Genomic DNA, 17,210 nt, shown 5'->3' with positions numbered 1-17,210 from the left:
GTTTTTTTGTTTTGTTTTTAAAGAGGATAGTTTAAGGGATCTCTGGGACAAGATTAAATGTGAAAACATTCACACTATATGGTACCAAAAATAGGAGAGAGAAAGAAATGGATTGAAAACCCATTTTAAGAAATAATGACTGAAAACTTCCCTAAACTATTGAAGGAAATAGACATATAAGTCTAGGAAGCACATAGAGTCACAAATAAGATGAACCTAAGGAAGCCCACATTAACACCCATCATAATTAAAATGCCAAAGGTTAAAGACAAAGAGAGAAATCAAAAGATACCTTGAAACAAATTAAAACAGAATGACCCCAAATCAATGAAACACAGCCAAAGCAATCTGAAGAGAGAAATTCATAGCTATATAGGGCTACCTAAAGAAACAAGAAAAATATCAAATAAACAATTTAAAATTATACCTAGAACCATTAGAAAAAGAAGAATAAAACCCAAACTTAGAAAGAAAATAATAAAGACCAGATTGAAAATAAACAAATGAGAGTCATATATGTATGATCAATCAAAGGGATCAATGAAGCCAAGAGCCGGTTCTTTGAAAAGTTAAGCAAATTGATGATTTTTAAAATCAGACTCACCAAAAAATAAAAAAATAAAAAAAAATGAGAGAGAGAGAAAAAAAAAAGACCCAAATAAATACAATCAGAAATGAAAGAGGAGAAGGGATAAATGACACCACAGAAATACAAAGAATCTTAAGAAAATACTACGGACAGTTATGTGCTAACTAATTGGACAACCTGAAAGAAATTGATAAAGTCCTAGAAACAATCTTACAAGACTGAATCAAGAAGAAATAGAAAATCTGAACATACCAATAACTACTAAAAAACAGAATAAGTAATAATAAACTCCTAACAAATAAAATCTTGGAACAGGAGGCTTTACAGGTGAATTTTAACAAACATTCAAAGAAGAATTAACACTTATCCTCAAAGTATCCTAAAAAGTGGAGGAGGAGGAAAGACTCCCAAGCCCATTTTATTAGGCCAGAATTACCTTGCTTCTAAAACCAGACAAAGGGCATTAAAAATTATAGACCAATATTCCTGATGAATATAGATGCAAAAGTTCTCAACATAATATTAGTAGACAAATTCCAGCAACATATTAAAAAGTTAATGATCAAGTGAAACTTATTCCTGGGATGCAAGGTTAATTCAATATATACAAATCAATTAATGTGATACAACACATAAATGAAATAAAGGATAAAAGTCATAAGATAGTGTCTATGTAGAAAAGCATTTGACAAAACCTAGCAGCTTTCTATATTAAAAACTCTCAGTAGTGTGGAGCTAGAGAGAATATACCTCATCATAATAAAGGTCACACATGACAAACCACAGTAAAAAGCTGAAAGCTATTTCCTTAAGATCAGGAACAAGACAAGAAAGCTCACTTTTACCACTTTTATTCAACACAGTATTGGAAGTCCTAGCCACAGTGATCAGACAAGAAATAGAAATGAAAGCCATCCAAATTCAAAGGGAATAATTAAAAGTATAATTAATTGCAGATAACATGATACTACATATACAGACAACCCTAAAGAATCTACAAAAACTCTATTAGAACCAATAAATGAATACAGTAAAGTAGCAGGATACAAAATTAATATAGGGAAATCAGTTGCATTTTATACATCAATAATGACCTATCAGAAGGATAAATTAAGAAAATAATCCTATTTACAATTTCATCAAAAAGTGTAAAAGGTGTGGCAATAAAATTAACCAAAGAGGTAAAAGATCTGTATTTGGAAAATTATATGACATTGGAGAAAGAAATTGAAGAGGATACAAATAAATGGAAGCCTATACTGTGCTCATGGATAGGAAGAATTAACATTATTAATTTTTTATGTCACATCATTAAAATGTCCATACTATCAAAAGCAATCTATAGATTCAATGCAATCCCTATCAAAATACCAATTGCATTTTTTACAGAACTTGAACAAATAATCTGAAAATTTATATGGAACCACAAAGACTGAATAGCCACAGAAATCTGACGAAAGAGCAAAGTTAGAGGATTCACGCTACCTGATATCATAGTATATTACAAGGTATAGTAACTATATCAGCATGATACTGATATAGTTATATAAAAAAGACACATAGATTAATGGAACAGAATAAAGAGCCTAAAAATAAACCAACAGTATACAGCCAATTAATCTATGTCAAAGGAGGCAAGAATATACAATGGGGTAAAGACAGTCTATTTAATAAATGGTGTTGGGAAAACTGGATACATCCAAAAAATGAAACTAGACCAGTTTCTTACACAAGATACAATAATAAGTTCAAAATGATTTAAAAATGTAAATATGAGATTTAAAACCATAAAACTAGAAGGAAGCACAGGCAATAAGTTCTTTGACATTGTTCTTACTAATATCATTTCGGATATGTCTCTTCAGGCAAGGGAAACAAAAGAAAAAATAAGCAAATGGGACTACATCAAACTAAAACATTTTTCACAGTGAAAGAAACTATCAACAAAACAAAAAGACAAACCTACTGAATGGTGGAAGATATTTGTCAATGATACATTCAATAAAGGATTAATATCCAAAATATATAAAGTATTCATACAACTTCACACACACACACACACACACACACACACACACACACACACAGAAAACAGTTAAAAAATGGGCAGAGGTCCTAAATAGATATTTATCCAAAGAGAACATATAGATGACAAATAGACATATGAAAAAAAATGCTGAACATCATCAATCATCAAAGAAATGCAAAATAATACCAATGAGATATCATTTTACTCCTGTCACAATTGCTATTATCAATAAATCAAATAAGTATTGTGCACTGTTGGAGAGATTATAAATTCTTAACAACCACTACAGAAAACAGTATGGGGTTCCTCAAAAAATTAAAAATATAACTAGCATATGACCCATTATCCTACTTATGGGTATTTATTTGAAGAAATCCAATATACTAAATAAAAAGATATATTCACCCCTAAGTTAATTGAAGCATTATTTACAATAGCCAAGACATAGAAGCAACCCAAGTGCCCATTAATAAACGAGTAGATAAAGAAGTGGTACATACATAAAATGGAATATTATTCCTCAATTTTAAAAAAAATCTTGCCATATGTGATATGGATGGACCTAAGAGGGTATAGTGTGTGAAATTAGATAGAGGAAGACAAGCATACCATGTGATTTCACTTTTTGTGAAATCTAGAAAACAAACAAACAAACAAAAATACAGAATCAAACAGATATAGAGGACAGACTGATGGTTGCCAGAGGAGAGGGGGTTTGGTGGTCAGGGTGATAAATTAGAAGGGTTAATGGTAACCTTTGAAAATGGTAGTTACAAAATAATCATGAGGATGTAAAGTACAACACAGGACAATATAGTCAGTAATCCTATATAATAAAAGCCTAATATGCTAAGTATCCAGTAGTCCAACCAGCTGTTCAACCAATTAAAGTATAATATGCTAATGATATGCTAAGGCCGCTCAACTGCTCGCTATGCTGTGCACTGACCACCAAGGGGCAGACACTCTGACTGGTAGATTAAGCTTGCTGCTGGGTCTGGCCAATCAGAACTGAGTGAGACAGGCTGGACAAACCCTGGAGCCCTCCCAAGGTTCCTCCCTGGCTGACCAACCTCCTGCATCCCTTTCCAGCCCTAATCATGAACCAATGGGATCCCTCCCCCTGGCTTGTGCCCTCTTGCAATCCAGCATCCCTTGGAGGATGTCAGCGAGCCATTTTCTGCCCCATCCTGCATGCCAGGCCAAGGACCTCTCTGATACATGAATTTGTGTCCTGGGTCTCTAGTCTATATAGAGAGGTAATATGCAAATTAGCCAGGACACCATAACATCATGACCACTTAGGAGGAGGCTGCACGCACAGGTGGGTGGGAAGGAACTACATGCACAGTGAGGCAAACCACAGACAGCGCAGGCCTGGTAAGAACAGGGCCTGCCAGCCTTGTGTGCCGGCAGTCCCGCCTCTGTGCCTGACTTGCAGAGGAAACACCTTTTCTGACTGCTCATTGGCTAAACTCCCGATACGCCACTCACAGTGTTCTTGGTAACTTGGGTAAAAAGAATCCAGGAAGGTGATCTAGGGTTTTTCCACCTCACTCCTGGAGGAAAAAAACGACAGTCCGCTGCTGGAGGAGCTAAGATATGTCATATCCTGCCCTAGCCGGTTTGCCTCAGTGGATAGAGCCTCAGCCTGCAAACCGAAGGGTCTGGGCTCAATTCTGATCAAGGGCATGTACCTAGGTTGCAGGCTCCTCCCTGGCAGGGGCCCAGGTCAGGGCTCATGCAGGAGGGAACCAGTCAAAGTGTCCCTCTCACATTGATGTTTCTCTCTGTTTCTCCTTCTCTTTTCCACACTCTCTAAAAATGAATGGAAACATATCCTCAGGTGAGGATAAAAAAGGAAGAAAAAAGAAAGAAAGAAAGAAAGAAAGAAAGAAAGGAAGGAAGAAAGAAAGAAAGAAAAGAAAGAAAGAAAGGAGAGAAGGAAGGAAAGAAGAGAGAGAGAGAGAAAGAGAGAGAGAGAGAGAGAGAGAGAGAGAGAGAGAGAGAGAGAGAGAGAGAGAGAGAGAGAGATCATATCCTATGAAAGAGACATCTTGAAAATGCCTAAAGAAAGTTGTCATTTTTTCATGGTGAAGGGACTGGAGTCTGTGTTGATAAAAACACCTTGGCGGCTTCAGCGGCTGGCACTGGCAGCAGCAGCGGGGTAATGGGGCTGGCACCTTCCCCTGATCATCCTGGTCGCCTCCTGCAGAGGGAGGCCAGAATGTGGCTTAGGCCAGCTACCCATGGGGAGCAGGCCTAATGTGTCAGTATTGGAGAGGGTATAGGTCGACCTGAGAGCCCCCATCATGCACAAATTTCATGCTCCTGGCCTCTAATATTATAATAACTATGTATGGTGTCAGATGTGTACTGGACTTACCAGGATGGTCACTTTGTAAACATCTAATAACTATGTTGTACAATATTGTATGTCAACTATAATTTAAATTTTTTTAAAAAGAAAAAAGGATAGAGGAGCTCAAAGGTCCCTGCTCAGTGTGGCTGCCTACCTACCTGAGAGCTGTTCGATTGAGTCAAACTGACTTTGAATCAGATAATGGCTTATTTAGTATTCAGGTTCTTCTTCCTCTTATGAATATTGGCTAGGTAAGACCTACTCAATTGCCTCTAAATATTTTTTTTTTTTTGCCTCAAAATAGACTGCAGAAACCAAGACTAAGGATTTTTTTACTTGTTGAGCAGATGTTACTTTGTTAGCTTGTGAATAGGAAAACAGCAAAGCTCCACTCCAATGTCCTTAGAGTTAACTGGTACCTCAAATTCCCAGTTATCAACTCTTCCAAAACTTTTGCTCATTGAGAATGAGGACTAGTGTCTTATACATAGTAGTTCTGTCGTAAGTATTTGCCGAATGAATAATAAAAAAAAAAGGATATTTAAGACTGAAAAACAATCTGCTTTATTGGTGCTTGATCTAGACAAGTTTAGGTTAGTTCTTTCATATTATTTGTGGCATTATTATTATAACCCTAGGCATCCAGTGCATGAATATGTGCATCTTGAAAGGAATTGTGGGCTACAAGGCTGTGGTGGGCACAGGGTGGGTCTCAGCCCATCCTCTGCACCCCTGCCCAATCCCCTTTCTGCTGGCAGCCCTGCTCCTGCAGCTGCTGCTACCACGCACTGACAGCACTAGCCCCACTCGCACCTGCTGACAGTGTGGAGCAATTGGAGCTGGTGCCATCAGTGGGTGAGAGCAGTGGCTCCTACTCCAGTCACCCCTCAGGAGCAGGGGGAGGTGGAGAAGCCCTTAGGAGCGATCAGGTCTGGCAGCAGCCACTCGCAACTGCTGATGGTGCCCAGTGCTGGGTGCTGGCAGTGGGTGCGAGCAGCAGCTCCAGTGCTGGTAGCAGGCGCAAGCACCACGCAGGACCATGGTGTGTGGGAACAAAGAATTTTCAGTAACCACCAGAGGTTTGCCCCATGACAGTGACCAGCACCCCGCCTTTGTCTGGTGCCCCCGCTCTCCTGCTCCATCATCCTGCCACACCTGAAGCCTGCCATGTTTTGCGTACACCCCCTGGTGGTCAGTGCATATCATAGCAACTAGTTGTTCTGCCATTTGGTCTATTTGCATATTAGCCTTTTATTATATAGGATTATTTACTCTGTAAAATGGGTTACAATATAGTACCATAATATATTTCTTCTCAATAAGTATTTGCCATAAGCACTGAGACATTCAAACTGAATTTATAACTAAGGGTAGGACTGTATAAAATTTGGGGAAAGAGCAAATAATATGGTCATTTGTTATAACAATTTTTCCCCAGTTTATGATACAACTGTTGTTAGTTGATTTATTCATTAATTCATTATCTGAATTTTCACATTTCATGAAAATTTTTACTTCTGAACTGTCCCTTCAACTCACTGAAAGTAGAAATGTAGAGAATTTCCATTTCATTTATTATTTGTTCCATCTTTAATCCTAAAATCTACTTAATGGAAAGGTATAGCTTCCCTCTTCTCACTAATATTGTATTCTTTTGATTAGTGCAAATCCTATAAAATAATCCTATATAATAAAAGGATAATATGCAAATGACCCTAATGGCAGAATGACCAGAACGACCACTGGGCCAGTCACTATGAGGCGCACTGAACACCATCCCAGCCATCAGGCATCAATCATCCAATGGCAAATGGGGAACCAGGGGTGGGTAGCGGTGGAGGGCGGGGCCAGCTGTGGGCAGCTGGGGAAGATGGCCGATCGCAGACCAGGCCTAGGGACCATATCCACACATGAATTTTATGTGCTGGGCCGTTAGCTACATTATAAGGCAAATGTGAGAACTTCTTTATTCTATAGTAAACTCAATCAGTTTTTATGGTGGTACAAACCAACGAACATGTTCGGCTCATTAAACTGAAGCAACAGACCCATGGGCCTTTGCATTGTTTTCCTTGCACATGAAGAAAAAGTGAGCATGACTGTTGCCGACCTTGCTCAATTGGTCCATTTTTACTCCAGCTGAGTGACTCTATAGGAAAAATTCTTCTCACATTGCCAAGTATTTAGAAAACAGCTGGGACAGTGTAAGGGACAGGAGACAGGAAAGTTGTAATAAGCATTTTCGTTTCAATCCCCATTTCCCTGCCTCTCCCCACTCAATGCTACTGTAGATTCTTCCAAGATAAACCGTAGCCCCTAATGGCATCAAGCTAAACCACATGGCCTGCCTCAAATGTATTCCACATTCCGTTAGCTTGCATGTAATTTGCACACTAGACATAGTTGATCTGGTAACTGAAGTTTCCTAGGAAAAATGTAAACATATTACACAGTGGTTTGAGTTGACTTTTCCTTGTTGGGTCATTGTACCCTGCTGGTAGATAGGATGGGGCACTAATTTGTCTTTTCAAACATCAAGCATGCCAATAGCTTTTGCCTGGCCCCCTGGGGTGAGCAAATACATTTTAACTACAGCGACATACTAACAGGCAAATCACCCAGTTCAGTGCTCCCTTGATCCAAAGGGTTTGGTATAAATGAGGAACAGGCAGCAACATTGCTAGTCACCTCTGAAGTGCAACAACTTTTAAGGATACCCTTTAAGGAAAGATCATCAAACCTATTTCTTTTTCTTACATTTTCAGTTTTAGGAATAACACAGAGTTCATGTTGATCACATAAAAAAGGTCATTTAAAACCTGCCATCTAAGGTAACATTTCCTAAACCTTTTGTAAGATATTGGGTTTTAAAATCTTTCTTGAGGGCACTGAGATTGCTGAGAGACTTGGCGGTGCTATGGACTCAGTCCTTCCCAGGAGTCCTAGGCAGGTGGGCCCCTCCCACAGGGGACAGCGTCAACCCTGGGACGGAAGGTCAGGTCTGAGAGGAAGGAGTGTGTTAGCGGCAGGTAGTTTGGAAACCTAATTTCCAGGTTAGCCTTTCAGCTCTACTGTAAAACCCTGATATCCTGGTTAGACAGCCTGAACTGTCTAAGGTGGAAACTATCCCATGATGGGAGGTTATGATTTCTAGATCTTTTTTTTTTTATTGGGGTGAAGGTCACATTTATATTATTGAAGGATAATAAAATGACAAAAGAATAAACATTAGAAGATGTGATCACTTGATTAGCATAGGTTTTCTTTGGATTTACTGGTATCTTAATGCCATCTTCATAACTTCCTCCATATTGCAGAACTCTCCTGAATATTTATGAACTGTTTTGACAGAAACTTGATGTTCTTTACTGCTCTGTCTCATTCTATGTATCTGCTGACTTATCTGAAGAAAAACGCATAAAAGCATTGGGTCTGTTACAGAAAAAACATGTATAAATTAGTAGAACAAGCAGGAAGAAAGGCTCTGTATCAGAGCGATGAGGTAGAATGAAAAATCCTTTCAGTGTCATCAAATAAAACCAATCCACTCTCAAGAGCAGATATGTTAACAGAGCCTCCCTTAGAAGAATTTGAGCAAAAAGATAACATATTGTGTACTTATTTTACCTTCAGAAATAACATTTTGAGTCCCTGAGGAATCAGTAAGGCCAAGTACTTTTCTTGTATGTGTTTTGTTGTTGTTGTTTGTTTTTATTTTTAGCTACTTCTCTCTGAACCCTGGAAAGTCTGATTTGAGAATTTACAACCAGTGTATCCAAAGAGAATGCTGTATAGCCAGTTCTGAACTTTGATTAAGAAGTGTCAGAAGATAATTCCAGTGGATTTCTTCATTCCCAGAGAGGAAAAAGAAAAAGACAAGCTGTTGCAGTAATAAAAAAATAAAAAAAATAAGAGGAAATAAGGAACCAACTGCAGTTACTGATTCAAACCTAGGCACAGTTATTTGGAACGGCATGTCTGCTTTTATGACTATCATTCCCAATAGTGAATTGATCAATCAATAATCAACACTGATTACTAAATATTCAGATTCCAATTCAGCATATTTAAATACTTCTAGAAATGTATGTATAAAACAGATCCAGACTTGAAGGTCTCTCACATTTTTTTCCACTTAGGAAACTGTATTTCATTTTTTCTTGTCATCATGGTTCAGGCATTCCTCCCATACCCCCCTCCATGGAAGCAGTGGTTTTAGAATAGTTTCGGTATGTGAATGTCACTTTCCCATAATGAAGAAATACTGGTTAAAAGAAGCACCCAAGGAATGCTGTGATATTGAGGGATATTGCATCACAAGAACAAGCCAGATTTGTGCAAGTGACTAAATCAAGAAATCTTAAAGCCTTGCTTTAGTTACAAGGTTCCCATAGTTTTGAAGTTTTAAGGCCAAAAAGGCAAACATTTTAGTGTTTATCACAGTGCTGGAAAGGAGAAACAGACACAATTGAAGGTTATGTCATAGTAAAACATGAAATTATGCCAAGAAATAAGCATTAACAATCTTAAAACTACCTGAAGTGAATATCTCTTCTCTGAAGATCAAATGAAGAGTAAGATGTCACTCTCAAAGCTTCCTCATTACCTTGGTGGTAAGGAGACCAATCAACATCAAAATACTTGATATTGGCATAGTTAATCCATTATCCTCAAATTTTACATGGTTCAATATTTGCCATTTAAATCTAGGTACACATTGGGATTCATGTTATGCATAGCATGACTTCAGTATCAATGTATTGCAACTTTTGTTTGTTTTTGTTATTCTCATAATAAATCTTATCCTCTTACTTTCTGTAGGAAAAAAAGTGGAAAATGCTTATAAGTTAATACTGAAATTTAAATCTTTCCCCATTCTGAACAGCCCTTTTATTTTAAAGGAAGGTAAATGGGTAAGGAAAACAATAATAACTGTAGTGCTGACTTTTCCTTTTTTTAAAATATATTTTATTGATTTTTTACAGAGAGGAAGGGAGAGAGATAGAGAGCTGGAAATGTCGATGAGAGAAAAACATCGACCAGCTGCCTCCTGCACACCCCCTACTGGGGATGTGCCCGCAACCCAGGTACATGCCCTTGACTGGAATCGAACCTGGGATCCTTCAGTTCGCAGGCCAACGCTCTACCACTGAGCCAAACTGGTTTCGGCTCCATTTGTTTTTTGAAAGTTACACAGGGTATTTTATATTATTCTAGTCACAGTGAAACTAAAACACTGGATATGTTTAATGTACTTATATAATAACATTTCACCCAAATAATAATAAAATGCACACAAATAGTGCAATTAATCATTCCTGATTGTTTTTAATGGGGCTACTCTATGATGAAAGATTAATAACATCAGCTGTCACCAGGAGCTACATCAAAATATTTAAGTTGATGTTGTTGAGTGATAAACAAAAAGTAACAAAACCAGAAAGGCTCAATAAAAATAATTTGGCTATATACTTCAAAAGATCTTTCTGTTTTAAAGAAAGTGAAACAAAAAGAGGATCCTGGTCAACTGATCTCTTGCTTTCTCAGACTGAAGCACTGACAACACCACAGATATTTACTTGAAACAGCTGGTTCTCCTCCTGTATGTCTCTGTAAGGGGTCTTGAAAAATTCCATCCAAGAAAGTCACAAGGTGTATAAAACTATTTTAGCCATTGTAGAAAGTGAGTGGTAATCCCATGTCAATAAATTAATTTGGGATTTAAACCCAATGAAAAGAATAAGGAGGGATAAAATTTTCTGTGCTGTGATCAATTACTGGCCCTTCCAGAATCTTCCATGTTGATGATATATTGTAGCACATCTTGGGAAGTTCCTGGGGCCTAATGGTCCAGTGATAATTTAAATAAAATAATTTTATTGATTTCAGAAAGGAAGGGAGAGGGAAAGAAAGAGAGAAACATCAATGATGAGAGAGAATCATTGATCAGCTGCCTCCTGCATGCCCCCCATTGGGAACTGACCAGCAACCCAGGCATGTGCCTGGACAGTGACGGGGAATCGAACCATGACTTCTTAGTTCATAGGTCAATGCTCAACCACTGAGCCAAGTCAGCTGGGCTAGTGATAATTTATTCCAAGTGAATTACCATAAAGAAAAGGTCTAATACACTAACTGTGGTAGTATTTGAGGTTATATTCTATGAAACAAGTCAATACTCTGAGCACTCTCTAGGTGCTATTTTAAAGGAATAAGATGAATTCACAACTGTTTAATAACAGACTTCAGTTAGTCTTGTTAGAATAGCGAATGTAAATAGAACTGGCAGGTAGAGAAAATCAGTCAAAAGGAATGAGTCATCCCAGAGGCTAACTGCAGCACGGGGGTTTTTACTGGTGGTGGTGAGGGGAGCAAGCTCTTGTGGGAATCAGATACATTCTGTGTTCTTTCTCATCTGAAAAATGCTCTGATAAGATGCATATAACTTGGCATTTTCTTTCAGGGATTTCAGACACCCTTGCACTTTACCTATGAATATTCTCTAGAACAGCATTACCAGTATCATTATGGTCTAACCATGTGGGCTCCTTGAGTACTTGGACTGGGGTTAATCTGAATTAGAACATGCTGTAAGTGTAAAATAACACCAGGTTTCAGATTTTGTACAAAATTCAAAGAATGCAAAATGTCTTATATTTTATTTTGATTACATATTAAAATAATATTTTGATGTTAGAATCAACAGAATGTATGATATTATTACTAGAAGCCTGGTGCATGGAATTCATGCATGAGGCTTCTAGTAATAATATCATATTACTGGGTGTCCCTCAGCCCAGCCTGCGCCCTCTTGCAATCCAGGACCCCTCTGGTAGAGTTCTTAGGCCTGGCTGGTGATCAGTGCCTATTGGGGCTTTCCTTCCCCTGGCTGCTGGCAGCTGGCCCCACCCCCACCACTCCACTGCTTGCGCTCTGTGCAGCACTGTCTCCCTTCCTCCACCACTGGTTGCTTCCCGCTGCAGGTGACAGGCATGCGATGCAATCCCTTGGCAGGCCTGGGCCTGGGCTCCACAGAGGGAGGCCCCACCCATCCACTCAGCACTGCTGGCCAGTTAGCCTGGGTCTCCCTCTTTGGGGCAATTGATTGTAGAGCCCCTTGACTGCCCTGCAGAGGGTAGCCTAGGCCTCCCTCTGCAGGGTGATCATGGGGTGATCGCAGGACCCCCCCACTAATGGCATTGCACCCACGTTGGCTGGCCGGGTGCCAGCATGTGTCATAGCGTGGTCGTCCAGACTGTCAATCTGCTGTGTGGTCATTTGGTTAATTTGCATATTACACTTTTATGATTATAAATAACTAATCTCTTATTTGTTTTTACTTTTTAAATATGGCTATTAGAAAATTTAAAATTACACATTTGATTGGCAATATATTTCTATTGAACAATGCTGATGTAAAACCACATAATCCTTAAAGTAGAACATGAAGTGTTAGAATACTATGAAGATGATATTAAAGGGCAGAGGTACAAGAGAATAAACAAGGTATAAGAGAAATAGTGGAATGTCTTTAGACTAAAAGGACTGGATTTTTAGATTTAATCTACAATTAATTAAAATGTTTTAGTTAATAAAATATTTATCAATCATTTGTTGTCTTCAAGATAATGAATTTGGATTATAGGGGTAAAAAGAAACATTAAAACTCAGCATATACCCCTAAAGAGCTTATTTGAATCCATTTTGGAGAGGTAAGACAAACACAAGTTAAATAATATGACAAAAGTATATGACAGCACAATGTAATCTATGATTAATTTGTGATATGAGCATTCTAGATGACTCCCTCTCAAATTTCTCAAGAGCTCTTGGGAATGTCCTTAAAATGTAGAGTCATGGGTTCCCAGAGATTCTGGCTTCATGGCTGTGGGGTAGAGCCTGGGTGATGCTGACACTGCTGGCCCATGACCCACACTTGAGTAGCACAGATGTGGATGTGGATGAATCTGGAGGTGGCCGTGCACCAAGAGTCTGAGAGAGGAAATCTGTGCTGGCTCCACACAAAGCCTGAGAATGGATGGGGGGCTTTGATGAAAAGGTGGGAGCAATCTGAAGGCACAATAGGGTTCTAACTACACTGGGACTTATAAGGGCAGGGATGGTGTGCTATACTACTTCGGGGTTAAACCCAGGACATTGGGAAAGCATTAGGTAGAGGCCCAATAAACACTAGGTGATTGATTTTGGCCTAAAGGAGATGGATTTATGCTAATGTTCACTAACAATTTTTTCCTTTTAAAAATACTGAAGAACAGCTTTAATAAATCACTTATAAGAAATGTCATATTTTGTTTGTCCTCTCAAGTCTGTATTTCAAGGACAATTGCCTCCCAAAAACGTAGGCTGAAATAATTGCCACACTTAGTTAGCTTTTTGCCCCACATATTGAAGCCCTGGGTCCAGGATTCTCATCTCATTTGTTCCCATATCTGGGACAATCTAATCAACTATTTATGGTTGATGGTTTTTAATATCCCACGGGTGAACACAAAACTCATGGTGCCCTTTGCAATTTTTAATTTAGCTCCTTTCTTCTCCAAAAAGATTCTAGTAGGTTTGCTGTTTTTTTACTTGACTTTATAGCCAGCCACAGAGGTGTTACCCAGCTAATCCTTCAAGCACAGGCAGCAAGAACTCAAGCTGAACTGTGGCTAGTTAGGGCTGAGTAACCACAAAACATCAAGGTGTTAATGTTCTGTCCCTACACCCAATGCCTTGGTGATCTGCACTTGTCCTCTGGAGAGGGTGGCACAGCTCAGTAACTGAAAGACTCTTTCAAAGTTCTGCTCTCGGCTGTGAACCAACAGTCAGCTACTATAAACATGGCTTCCATAAGATGAGCACTGAGGCCTTGGAGCTTAGGTAAATCACCGGTAGTGTGGTGCCTTCCTGATGTTAACTAAATTTATCAATTCATTTGATAAGCTTTCCATGTAGTTATCAAGACTTTCAAGTTTTACCATACCCCATCAGTTTTGCTTTAAAAACCAATAGAAGAACAAAAACTATATTGGTTAAGAAAGGTTGGGGGTGGCTGGAAATTTATCAAAAGTAAAATTGGATTAAGAGTCAATCAAAATCCAACTGTGAATTTATCATTTCAATGAATTTCAATGAATGGTTTAAAATCTGTTTGAAATTTATTTGAAAATGAATATGTAATAATATAGACATATCTTCTTTTCAAAGCCGGTATTGTCAGATGTATTCTGAGCATTATAATTCATGAACAGAGTAGATGACTATTTGAAAAGTATTAAAATGAGCTGACTTTTCAATACAAGTGTCTTCACAATAAGTTTTTCTATTCTGGGCAATTCAGAAATGTAGACAATTGTGCTAGAAAAAATAATATGTATTGTAATATTCATTGTACAGTAGTAGTGTAGTAAGTGGCAATTCTGGACATTACAAGAGACACAAGGATTCTTTTCTGTGATTGCACAGAGAATACTTGGATTTCTTGTGAAGCTTTTGCATTGGAAATGAGATTCATCAGTCTGAACAGGGCAGGGTTAGAGCCCTTAGCAACATGCTTATTTTGTAGAAGGTCACTCAATAATAACTTCCTCTGCCCTCCAAGCTTATTAAGACTGACTGGCATATATTAATGAAAACACCTGATTCTCCAACCATAAAACCCAGACAAAGACTTTATTTTAATATTAAGGAAGGAACCCTTAATTAGCAGGGTTTCAAAAATGTCAGCTTCTTCTATTAGCTGTTCTGGTCCATCAAAGCCATAATCCCTACTGTCAAATTTCATCACATGATAGACAGTTTGCGGGCTGTCTTTTTCTTTTCTTTCTTTTTTTTTCTCTTACTGATCATACCGACTAAAGCTTTAATTTTTTTTTATTTTGCCATCACATTTAACAACTCATTGTGCATTTGCCTGTTACACTCTTGATTTTACTGCTTTCAAAGAGCCTTAGCACATGTCAGCTCAAAAGGGTGGGTGGGTGGGTGGGGGCACTACAGAAACACAAGTATTACATGTGAATACATATGCATTTTTAGACATATAATTAAGGATTCTTGGAAGACCTGTGCTTGCTTATATTGATTGCCTTCTTGAGTATGTAAATAAACTGTCCCGAAAACACAGACAAATAAAACAGTCTCATAGATGATTTCTCATTTTTGATGTGTCAAGGAGAAGCGGGTACATTTTGAAGAACCCAGGATTTTTAAGATAAACATTCATCTTTATTAACCATTAACATCCCTGCCCATTGCAAGGAATTCATTAGAGCATTCATGGCTTTGCACTGCCCTTCAGAAGCAAGATAAAATGACCGCACCCAGCAGGAGAGAATAAATACATAGCTCTTAAAGTATTTGTGTTTTAATCTGATTCAAAACATTTACTGTTGATTAAATCCTTTTGCAAACTGAATTTTTCATGCTCTCCATACCAAGAGGAATACCAAATACAAAACAAGGATGACTCAAAGATTTCACAGGCCACTTTTGTGAAGACTCAACTGTAGCTGTTTCTTTAGCCATAAAAGAACAACAAAGCCTCACGGGTAACAGTTCTAGTGTTTCTGAGTGAGCTGTGACAAACAGGAGCTGGAGAATGGGTCCATGGAGATGGTTTGCACCTGGCAGACTTAATTGCTAGAGGCTCATAAGCTCAACACCGTTCTTTTAAATGAGGAGCAGGGGCTTCATCTGAGAACATTGTGTTTCCCTAGCTCACCCATTTGGCATCACTGAAGCCATGGGCAAACTGCATCCACTTTGGTTAGCACCCAGATTTTTACCCCCCACCCCCACTCCACACAGACCCCCCTTTTACTTTAACATTTGCCTCCTTGACTCCAGGCCAGAAAAGGCTATCCCTCTTGTGCTTTTGCATATTCTTTACTTTCTTTACTTATCCTTTTTTTTCCCCCCCATGTGGAATGGCCCAACTCCTCCCTGAGTTTCAGGAGGCTGTCCTGGGAAGAGCTAGGTGGTCTCAATCCCCACACAGAAAGCTCAGGATTTCCATTTTGGTGATGCTCACTTGGTACCTTTATACCTGGGAAGTCTTCTTGTTTCTATCTTTGATTTTCCCAGCATCTATTCTATTGTCTCAACCACCCTACGTAACTATGGAGAAAGAAACAAAGCTAGATAATTCAAATTTCAAGTTGCTAATGGGTCATTATCATCTAATACTATTTTTTTTCCTTTTTTTTAGATGAAAGATTGTTGAAGATGTGTAACCTATTAGTTAAATTTGTAGCCAGCCTCAGCACACTATCTGATGGCTATTGGTAACTATTTAGTCTAACAATTACTATGATACTATGTCTCTTGTTCAAGTTTTCATCACATCATTTAGAAACGAGGTCCTGTACTTTAAATTGGTGAAAGTATGTCCTTTATGCTAAAAAATTTTAAAAGGCACCTGAAGTGCATGGTATATTTCTTGGCCTAGAAGGATTTCATTGGGGAGTCAGGATAGCTGGGCCCAGTTGTATGATGAACAGTACAGGCAAAGCAGGCTATGTTCCAAATGGTTTTCCAATATTTACTTTTACATGCTGCTCACAGAGGGTATTGATTATGAATGCAGATTCTAGCTAGAGGCAGATGACCTGAGATATAAACCATTACCTACCTCGAACAAGTTTACTTTGCTCTCCCCTTAACTATAAAAGTAAAGAAAGTAATGATTGCCAACTTTAGTGTTGTCAAAACTTTATGAGATAATGTACGCAATGTGCCAAATAAAGCTATGGCAAATATTGAGTGATCAGTGAGTGTAACAGTATTTAATTCATTGGATTCTAAGCTTCCTGAGGGCAGAAGCCCTGTCTGTCTTAATTTACTGGCACAACCCCTGGTACATGGTAGGTGTTCTGTATATAGTAATTGAATGAGTAAACGAGAAAGGGAATAAATAAATGGCATAATTTTATTGAGAAATAGGCTGATTTGGAAGGGTTTGGTAAGTGTTTGAGGCGCCAGAGCAGTACGGTGGCTTATCAACTATGCTTATCCATTCATGAACAGAAGCCTATGCTCAGGCTATTAAATCTGACCTCCTAGGAAGTCATTAGGAGCTCAACAAAAACACTTGGATTTGATTTGGAAGCACATTCATACACAACAGCAGGTGGGGGATGCTCATGAGTCTCATGCTGAACAGAAAGACTGCTGCCATAGACCCCTCTGCAATTGTGGATCCTCTGAGGCTCTGGAAAGAAGTCCGC

At 38.5% G+C, this 17,210-nt stretch overlaps 1 protein-coding gene across 17 annotated transcripts in view; it reads right to left on the bottom strand.

Annotated features, from left to right (window-relative positions):
* The window catches only part of NPAS3 (neuronal PAS domain protein 3), an 865,565-nt gene that overhangs the window by 129,007 nt on the left and 719,348 nt on the right, over positions 1–17,210 (bottom strand). The window lies entirely within an intron of this gene.

The sequence above is a fragment of the Pipistrellus hanaki genome, assembly GCF_964339955.1.
Source record: "Pipistrellus hanaki genome assembly, chromosome: 1".
In the NCBI taxonomy this organism is placed as follows: domain Eukaryota; kingdom Metazoa; phylum Chordata; class Mammalia; order Chiroptera; family Vespertilionidae; genus Pipistrellus; species Pipistrellus hanaki.
Note: the sequence above shows the minus strand (reverse complement) of the source record. Positions and strands in the feature narration are given on the sequence as shown.